This window comes from Gavialis gangeticus, unplaced genomic scaffold, assembly GCF_001723915.1.
Source record: "Gavialis gangeticus isolate Ggan-Ray unplaced genomic scaffold, GavGan_comp1, whole genome shotgun sequence".
NCBI classification, from domain to species: Eukaryota; Metazoa; Chordata; order Crocodylia; family Gavialidae; genus Gavialis; species Gavialis gangeticus.
Window position 1 is genome coordinate 20,603,510 of NW_017729000.1, and position 10,344 is coordinate 20,613,853.

At 45.5% G+C, this 10,344-nt stretch overlaps 1 protein-coding gene across 3 annotated transcripts in view; it reads right to left on the bottom strand.

Moving 5' to 3' along the window:
• SFXN1 (sideroflexin 1) overlaps window positions 1-10,338 on the bottom strand; it is a 70,152-nt gene extending 59,814 nt beyond the window's left edge. For all 3 annotated transcript variants that reach the window (XM_019506391.1, XM_019506394.1, XM_019506393.1), the window contains exon 1: window positions 10,324-10,338. The gene's annotated coding sequence lies outside the window, so the exon portion shown is untranslated. The remainder of the gene's footprint in view (window positions 1-10,323) is intronic.
• Window positions 10,339-10,344: the final 6 nt, after the last annotated feature.

The following is a 10,344-nucleotide window of genomic DNA, read 5'->3' on the forward strand; positions in this document are numbered from 1 at the left end:
TTGGTGGCAGCCTAGAAGTATAGAAGGGGTGTGCGTCAGGAACTGGGAAAAGTAATAGGTGTAAAAGAGACAAAGTATCCAATAATGATTAGAAAGCAATTACATCCGCAGATCTCCCACTGACATGACTGGGTGGTGCTTGCATACAGACTATTGTCCTATTTGTTCTGAGAATTTTATTAACTTCACAAACACCTGTGAGCACTCCTCCCCAGCAACACTTCCCCAAGCTATTATCCTGCAGTTTAAATTAAATCTTTGTGTGCCGATTAAAGTTACATTTGAAATATTGCGTGCACAACAGTCAACCTCCTATGTAATTCATTAAAAACAGAACTTGTTTTTAAATGAATTACAGATCTGTCTGAATAGCAGAAAAATATATTTACTGAAGGGGGATAAAGGCTGTAGCCACGTTGGTCTAAAAGCAAAAGCAGTCAGTGTGGTAGAGGCAATATCTTTTATTAGACCAACTAGACAGTTGCAAAAAAATTTACTGAATCAACTTGATGTCACAAACATTCATCCCATGATAAATTCACAAAATAGAATGGGACCAGTTAAGAGCTGGTCTAACACTGAAACATATTTGTCAAATAAATTATTCGACAGTAGCTGAATAATAATAGTTGAAAAAATAATCACCTGATACTCATGGACTGGCTTTATTTACTGCATTTTTTTTTTGTTCCTTACTACAAGGTGCTTTCGTTAGTGACCTTGTTTTTTGTTTGCTGTACATGAACTCTAGAAAAATAGTTGTTTCCAGGCCCTGCCCATATTTTTAAGTCTTCCATATATTTGCAAAAAAACACAGGACTCAGCACTAACACTGTCACCCACACTTACAGTAGAGTCTCAGCGTAAATATGTGGATAACTATTAAAATCTGAACAGCATCAGTTTTGACAGCAGACAACAGCAACAGCAAGCAATGAATTTACCACCAGTTCTTAGAGAAATATAGCATGGAATATGGGCCCTGAAACTGCCAAGAGCTTTATGAGGGCATGTTACTGCAGGATCAGGGCCTTCATTTGTAACTAAGGAAAATGTTTTCTCTCTCTTCAACATCTTATTCTTTATATGGTACATTTGGCACAGGTTGAAACCTTGGGAAAATATATGTGAGTATGAAGAACACAGGTTTTGTCTGAATGACTGAATGAACAAATGAATGGATGCACGGTGGTTGGAGACTCCCTTCTGCAGGGGATGGAGGTATTCATCTGCCAGCCTGACCTGTTGCCCCAGGAGGTCTGCTGCTTGCCTGGACCCCAGATCCGAGATGTCATAGGATTACTGAGACTCATACGATCCTCTGACTACTACCCCATGCTGCTCATCCATGTGGACAACAATGATACTACCGGGGTGACCCTGAGCAGATCAAAAGGGGCTACAGGGCTCTGGGTGCAAGGGTGAAAAGGATGGGGGCACAAGGTGGTGTACCCCTTGATCCTTCCAGCCATGGGGAAGGGTCCTGGCAGGAGTGGATGCATCCTGCAGATCAGTGCAAGTGGTGTCACCAGCAGTAACTTAGCTTCTTTGACCATGGGATGTTGTTCCAAGAAGGACTGCTGGGAAGAGACAGGATCCACTTGATGAAGAGAGGGAAGACCATGTTTGCAAACAGACTCGCTAACCTAGTGAGGAGGGCTTTAAACCAAGTTCACAGGAGGATAGGGAACAAAGCCCTGAGGTAAGTGGGAGACCTGGAGGAAGCACAAGGAGGAAGGGGCAACAGGAGAGGCCTCTTTATTCTTCCTGAGAAATTAAGGAAATCAGCTGGTTAACTCAGGTGCCTTAGGATTCAGTGACCTAGACAAATTGGAGGACTGGGCCAAAAGAAATCATGTGAAGTTCAACAAGGACAAGTGCAAAGTCCTGAACTTAGGACAGAATAGTCCCATGCACCGTGTGTACAGGCTGGGGGCTGACTGGCTGGGCAGCAGCTCTGCAGAAAAGGACCTGGGGGTTACAGTGGACAATAAGCTGAATATGAGTATTTATGAGCCAGCAGTGTGCCTGTGTTGCCCTTCAAAGCTAACAGCATGATGGGCTGCATTGGGTAGGTGTGTTGCCAGTAGGGGAAGGGAAGCGATTATTTCCCTCTATTCAGCACCGGTGAAGCCATATCTGGGGTACTTGTTCAGTTTTGGGCCCCCCAGTACAGAAAGGATGTGGCCATATTGGAGAGAGTGCAGTGGACGGCAACAAAAATAGTGAGGGGGCTGGGGACATCAGTTTGAGGATGGACTGAGGTAACAGGGCTTATTTAGTCTAGAGAAGAGGAGACTCAGAGGGGACTTAATAGCAGCTGTTCAACTACCTGAAGGTGCTTTCAAAGAGGATGGAGCTGGACTGTTCTCAGTGGTGGCGGATGACAGAACAAGGAGCAATGGGCTCAAGTTGCAGCAAGGGAGGTTTAGGTTAGATATTAGGAAGAATTTCTCTCACTAGGAGGGTAGTAAAGCACTGCAACAGGTTACCCAGAGAGGCGATGGAAGCTCCATCCTTGGAGGTTTTCAAAACCTGGCTAGACCAAGCTTTGGCTGGGATAATCTAGTTGGGAATGGTCCTGCTTTGAGCAGGGTTGGACTAGATGACCTCCTGAGGTCCCTTCTACCCCTAACTTTCTATGATACACAAACACACGAAGCCTGGGAAACGAGCAAGAAGAACCGGTCCTCATACAGTCACAAAGCTATGACATGGTTGGAATAACAGAGACATGGTGGCACTCGCATGACTGGAGCACTGTCATGAATAGGTACAAACTGTTCAGGAAGGACAGGCAGGGGAGAAGAGGATGAAGAATTGTGCTGTATGTAAGGAGCAGTATGATTGCTCAGAGCTCCAGTATGAAACTGGACATAGACCTGGGTTCAGGTTAGAAGGGAGAGCCACAAGAGTGATGTTGTGGTGGGTGGGTGCTCTAGACCAGTGGTCTCCAAAGTGGGGTGCGTAAGATAGTCTATTGGAGTGCGGGAAGACAATATTAGAACTTCTATTTATATTTACATAAATATATATATATATATTGGGGATGCGTGCTCAAAAATTTTTTACTGATAGGGATGCACGATCAAAAAAGTTTGGAGACCACTGCTCTAAACCACCAGACCAGGAGGATGAGGTAGATGAGGCTTTCTTCCAGTAACTAGCTAAAATTTCCAGATCACAGGCCCTGGTTCTCATGGGGGACGTCAATCATCCTGACATCTGCTGGGAGGGCAATACAGCAGCGCACAGAAAATCCTGGAAGTTTTTGGAGAGTGTTAGGGACAACTTCTTGGTGCAAGTGTTACAAAACCCAACTAGGAGCCATGCTTTTCTTGACATGCTACTCACAAACAAAGAATTGGTGCGGGATGTAGAAGTGGATGGCAATTTGGACAGCAGTGACCACAAGATAATCGAGTTCAAGATCCTGACAAAAGGAAAACAGTAGAGTATGGACCCTGGACTTTGGAAAAGCAGACCGAGTCCCCCAGGGAACTGATGGCCAGGATCCCCTAGGAGACCAGTCTGTGGTGGAGAGGAGTGCAGGAGAGCTGGTTGTATTTAAAGAAGCCTTACTGAGGGTGCAGGAGCAAACCATCCAGATGTGCAAAAAAAATAGCAAATGTGGCTTAGCAGAGAATTTTCCAGTGAGCTTAAACACAAAAAGGAGCTTATAGGAAGTGGAAACTTTGACAAACAACTTGAGAGGAGTATAAGAGTATTGCTTAGGCATTCAGGGATGAAGTCAGGAAGGTCAAAGCACAATTGGAGTTGTGGCTAGGATGGGATGTGAAGAGTAACAAGAAGGGTTTCCACAAGTATGTTAGCAACAAGAGGAAGGTCAGGGAAAGCATAGGTTCCTTACTGAATGGGGGAGGCAACCTAATGACAATGATGAGGAAAAGGCTGAAATACTCAATGCCTTTTTTTACCTTGGTCTTCACTGGCAAGGTCAGGTCCTACACTACTGCACTGGGCAGCACAGTTTGGGGAAGAGGTAAGTAGCCAACAGTGGTGAAAGAACAGGTTAGAGACTGTTTAGAAAAGCCAGATGTGTACAAGTCCATGGGGCTGGATGCAGTGCACCCAAGGGTGCTGAGGGAGTTAGTTGGCTGATGTAATCACAAAGCTGCTGGCCATTATCTCTGAAAACTTGTGGCGATTGGGGGAGGTCTTGGACAACTGGATAAGGTCAAATATAGTGCCCATCTTTAATAGTGCCCATTTTTAAGAAAGGGAAGAAGGAGGATCCAGGGAACTACAGACCGATCAGCCTCACCTTAGAGTGTGGAAAAATCATGGAGCAGATCCTCAAGGAGTCCATTTCTAAGCACTTGGAGGTGATTAGGAACAGTCAGCATGGACTCATCAGGGGCAAGTCATGCCTGACCAACCTGACTGCCTTCTATGATGAGATGACTGGCTCTGTGGATGTGGGGAAAGCAGTGGATGTGATATACCTTGAGTTTAGCAAGGCTTTTGATACCATCTGTTAGCCAAGGCAGCTAATGAAATACTGGTCTGCATTGGTAGGAGCGTTGCCAGCAGATAGAGGGAAGTGATTATTCCCCTCTATACAGAACTGGTGAGGCTACCGTACTGTGTTCGGTTTTGGGCCCCCCACTACAAAAAGGATGTAGACAAGTTGGAGAGAGTCCAGAAGAGGGCAATGAAAGTGGTTAGGGGGTTGGGGTTGGACTAGATGACCACCTGAGGTCCCTTCAGACCCTTATTTTCCATGATCCTATGACTATAAAATTAAAAATTATGATGACTAAGAAAAAACATAATTGCATTGCAAAACTCGTCAAAATTTAAGAAACAAAGGAAACAGTGATGTGTTGGTTCAAGTTTATTTTCTATACTTCAGAATGGAAACTAAAATGATCCGAGTCGAAAGAATCACTATGTGCTCTGGATACACAAACTTTGATGATCCAGAATTTGTAGTTACTTAAAAGTTGTAAGGTGGATGGGGTAAAAAAAAAAAAAAAAAAAAGACGCTTAATTTTTATACCATAGCTGAAAGTACTGCTCTCAGACATAAAGCTTATAACTCAATTATGTTATCATTTATACTACGGTAGTACTTCACTAGTGTAACTCCACTAACATGATATAAAATCAGAAGTAACATCATTAAGGTACGTGTAATTATAATCAACAATACCCTATGCAGTGCTGTCCAGCTTCTAAAGGGCTGTGGGTCATGTGTCCTCCAGGCCACACCAGCAGGGGCTGCATGCCGCACAGGCTACACTAACGCATGCCATGTAGGCACCCCAACCTCACCTAGCCCCAGGGTCCCTGCTGCACCATGCTGTGCAGGGGCCCCAGACTGTGGTCTGAGCTGTATCGCACCACACTGGTTACTGGGGCAGGGGCTGGAAGTGGAGCTGGGGAAGGGAGGGGGAGCCTGGAGCCCCCTGGCTGTTGCTGGAGCTGGAGCCATAAGGGCAGTGGCAGCTGGGTGGGAGTGGGGAGGGGGCACAATTAACCCCCTGGGGGTTGTATTCAGCCTCTGAGCTGCCAGTGGGACAGCACTGACTCAGGTACCACTGAGGATAAAAATCATAAGAGATGAAAACTAAAGGATGTTTTGGTGCAATATTAATACAAATTGATCTGATTCCTAACAAGTGAAAAACATTTTTAAAGACGGAGCTAAATGCACAAATTTGTCATGAAAATATTTATCTGATGAAGTCAGACTTTAATAACTACTAAATAATTAACCGCTTTTTTGGAAACTGATTTTTTTCCATAGGTATCATTATGCAACAATGGCTTGCAGAATGGAATCACCTACTTAATAGATTAGCACCTTGAATCAACGGTGCCAACAGATTTTAAATCACTGAGGCTTCAAAATCTGGAATGAATTAAAATGCATTCCCTTTGACACAACTCATCAGCAAGAGGCTGAAAAACAAAACTAATTATGCAGGCTTATCAGCAACTAAAATAATTTACACTGAAAGGTCAACTTGAAATGACTTTCACAATTCAAGGAGACTCATATTTTAAGAAAGGCTGACAAACAAAAATATTTATGTAACAGTTAAACGCTTGCCTTCGACATAAATGTAGAAACAAACATGGTTAGCAAGCAAAACTTTGTAAAGTTTTTAACAATGAACTTTTTCACTGGCTTTAGCTGTACTACCATTTCTGAACTGGCCTGAAAGCTGTACTGCCAAACACACAAGTTTGCCTTCCTTTCCTCCAATTAAATCAAAACCTAATGGGGAGTAGAGGACAAAATTAATCTACTTAAAGCAACTGTGTGTCATTACTTTGAAAAATAAAGTAAAAAAAAAAAATCATAAAGTCTAAACAACAATTTTTAGACAATGACTGCTTTTAATTTTGCCACAGACTCAGCAGTAGTAATAGACTTAAGACTTTAAACTTTGTTTAAAGGTTAACAGCAGCATTAGTTGCCACAAGTTTACAAATTGCAGATTCAGGAATTATCAGGAATTTAACTTTCAACTGTAGCATTTCAAAGTTCACTTCTTCTGTGGAAAGCAAAATTGAAAGTTCTGTAGCTACAGAGCCCTTCACTGACATTAACTTGACTATTCAATGAAAATGGAACAGTAATTAAATACGATTTTTTAAAATTATATGTATTAACCAACTATATACGATTTAATTACTCAGACGTATGTATTTGAAGGACCCACCACTTGGTAACTTTATGTTAAATTACTCATAAAAAGCACTAACGTAGCTGTGACTAAACTTACAGGTATAAGAAAAGTTGAATTTGTTCTTGTTAGTAAAAAAAAAATCATTCATTCCTATTGGTGATGACTACTATGTTATTGTAACAAAATTCAAATGGATACAGGATCATGAGCTGTCCTGTGAAACATTTCTTGAGTGACCACAGTATATTAGTACATTATTGTGCATTATATTTCCACATTATGGTGCCTTATTTCCATAGTATAGTGCCTATAGTACCATAGCACTAATTCATGCATCAGGACACAAAATTAATCCATCTTTCCTACCAATATTGGACTACTAATATTTAACATGCTTTTACATTCTATTTTTCTAACATAAATGAGAGTACCTCCAAGTTTATTTCAACCAAAGACTAGGTAAAGTCCAGTCGGAGAGAGTAAGTAGGACTCTTCACCAGGTGAGTGCTATCCGTTATGAAAGAATCTGAGCTTTCATTAAAAATAAAATTTCCTTTTCCTTGCAGTAGTGAACGTCACCCTGTGTACATGACCCAGGCACAAACTGAGGTAAGAATGTACTGGTGGGTGTATTGCTCTCAGTTACTGGTTTGACAGTGTGGGGGACATTACCAACACTACTAAACGACAGAAAAGGATTGCTTTTAGGCATCCTGAGAGCAGATGCAAATCTACAGACATCTGCATTAGCAAGGCAGCAGCAACTCCAGAACAGGACCCCGCATTGGCATCAGCGAGGCCAGGTTTCCACTTCTACCAGGGCTCCTTATACAAGTATCCCTAGCTTTGCTAGCAGATAAAGGAATAACTGCCCCTGGTTTTTTGGTCTGCACGTATCCCACTGCTCCGAGCTCTGGGTGAGTTTGGAGTCTCAGGTGCTGGCTCCAGAACAGCAGGCCCCGTCGGAGAGCAAAAGGGTCAGACTGACACCAGTAGAGGCCGAGGGATGGGAGTAGTCCTTCTGAATTGTTTGCAACGTAAAAACTGCTCCGTTATTTTTCTGTGGTCAAAACCAAGGTAAAACTAAGAAGTGGCATTTTCCAAGAGGTGCCTTGTGCTTAAGGAAGTTGAAAACTACTGTTTTAAAACATAGCCAGACCAAAAGCTAGTGCTTCCCTCCACCCCTCATTTGAAAGATAGCTCAGTAGCTACATCTCATGATGAGGGGCCTAGGTAATTTGTGGTTTCGCAGAAAGCGTGAAACCAATAATTAAAAATAACTTAATAAAAATGAAATGCTGGCTCCCCAGTGGTCCTCGCTGCCAGACGGGAAGGCGCTGGGTGCTGGGATGGCACAAATCCAGATGGTGACTGCCCCTTCGTCCCTCCTCCCTCCACCAGGGCTTTTGCCAATCGGTGCCGAGGGGCGGGGTACATGAAGAGCAGCCAGCAATCAAGATGACAGCCGCCCCCTCATTCCTCCTTCCTGTTGGCTTCTCTGCCAATCAGTGCTGGGGGGTGGGGCCTCTCTGCCAATCAGCATAAAGGGGTGGGGACACCGCAAAATACCTGTGAAATTGGCTATGCGCTAGGAAGAAACCATTGTCCCGCTGCGATTTCTGTACATCCCTGCTCATGGTTTTAGCCTCTCCTCTGCCTAAGGCAGGGGTGGGCAATTATTTTGGGCAGAGGGCCACTTACTGAGTTTTGGCAAGCCATCGAGGGCCGCATGACAGGCAGCCAGGGTAGATAAATATTAATTTTCTAAATTTTTTAGGGGCCCTGCGGGCCAGATAGAATGGCTTGGCAGACCACATTTTGCACACCCCTGGCCAAAGGGGTTCAAACCCGCATCTCCAAGAAAAATAGTTTTAAACATCAGACTCTGCTGTGCCGGGACAGGGCACCCACCCTCTTCCTGAAGCTGGGCTACTTTGCAAAGAGCAGAGCCGAGTGAGATGGGCGCTAAGGGGATAGCTTGGGGAGCTGACATTAAAACCAACTCTTCTGTGATGCCAAAAAGGAAAGCGCTTCACCATCTGTGCCTGCGCCCTCAAAACTGCTGATACACAGAACAATCTGAGAGCAAAAACTTACTACCCATTCAATTTCTTACCAAGATTTGCTACCCATTCTCAGCAGCTTAGTTGTGAAATAACTACACTGGCCTTTTTCGGGGTGGTGCTTCCATCTCCAGTAGATCTCCCAATATCCAGAGCAGCCTTTTGATGTTGTCATGAGTTCAGTCCCCAGCTTCTCCACGTTCTCACGTAAAAGCTGACCCCGTTACTCAAAGGCACGCTTGGCAGCACAGTGGCGGGAAGACTCATATAGCTAATGTTTTTGACCTGTTCAGAGGTTAAACTTCTTTGCACTCATTTTTTTTTAAGTCCTATAAAGGTGCAATCTTTTGGGGAAACGCAGCATCTTTACCTGATGCCCACAGAGCACATTTCAGACCTGTGTCTTTTAGCAACAACGATTCTCATTGGCACCGAGCTGGCCTCCCCACTTGCCAAGGAGACAGTGGGCAGCATGCACTGGCTCCTTGCACTCATTCGAGGGGCGCTGGGTGCCGTCCTGTGAACTCTGCTCAGTGTCCCTGCTTGGCACTCTTCTTCTGAGCCTTTGACCAGCACTCCCATCCCTGTTTTTTTCATATTTGTCCCAAGGAATCTGTTGCCCCCTTTCCCTGTAGCCTTCCTGCCTAGGGGAGCCCAATGAGAAACTTGGTGCGCTGGACCCATGTAATGAAAGGGTGACAAACTTGGAAAGAAGAAGCCACGCAGCTGGGAGGCAAGAGTAGCGAGACACACAGAGAGAGAAAATAAGCTGGTTTCCGAGTTTTCTTCTCTCCCCCTATGCAGCTTTTATCAGCATCAATCCATTTCTACCAGCAAGCTTTGCCCACTTTGCCAGCTGCAGTAATCAACCCCATCCAACGCTGGACGCAGCATCACATCGCAGCAACCCGGCGAGGTCCTCTTTTCCCCCCTTCACACACAGCCTAGCAACAAAAGCCACCGTCCCCGGGTGAAACGGATCGCGCCTGATGCTGGGGCCGGCTCCTCAACACAGCAGCCATCTTTGGCGTGTAACTTAAAAGAGGGATTTCATCATTCTGCAACCAAGCGGCCACCGGCACCGGAGGATGCAGCCGTGGGTGCTGCCAGTCCCAAACCCTCCGGCCCTGAGACGCATCCCGCGTGCCCTTCAATGGGGTCACGCTGCATTTTTTTAATCTTTTTTTTTTTTTTAACTGCTTTGCTAGGAGAATTATTTTAGACCCCCCCCCCCAGGAGGCCAGCTTGTCTCTTCTGAGGATGCTCCATAACCTCAAGCAGGAATTCACCCAGCACTGAAACAGCCTCTTCCCTGGCAGGGCTGACACAGAGGGCAGCCTCCCTCTTCATGCCACCCGCGCCCCTGAGCCCTCACCCGCAGTGGTGCGAGGGGCTGCGGGCCCCCGGGGGGCGCGTGCAGGGCAACCCCCGCTGCACTGGGAGCAGGGCAGTGCAGTGCAGTGCAGTGCCACCCCCCCGCTGCACTGGGAGCGGGGCAATGCAGTGCAACCCGCCCGCTGCACTGGGAGCGGGGCAGTGCAAACCCCGCCGTGCAGCAGCAGCAGCTTCCCCCTCGCTGCCGGGGCCCCGGGACTCACCGCGCCCGCTGCTCCTGCGCA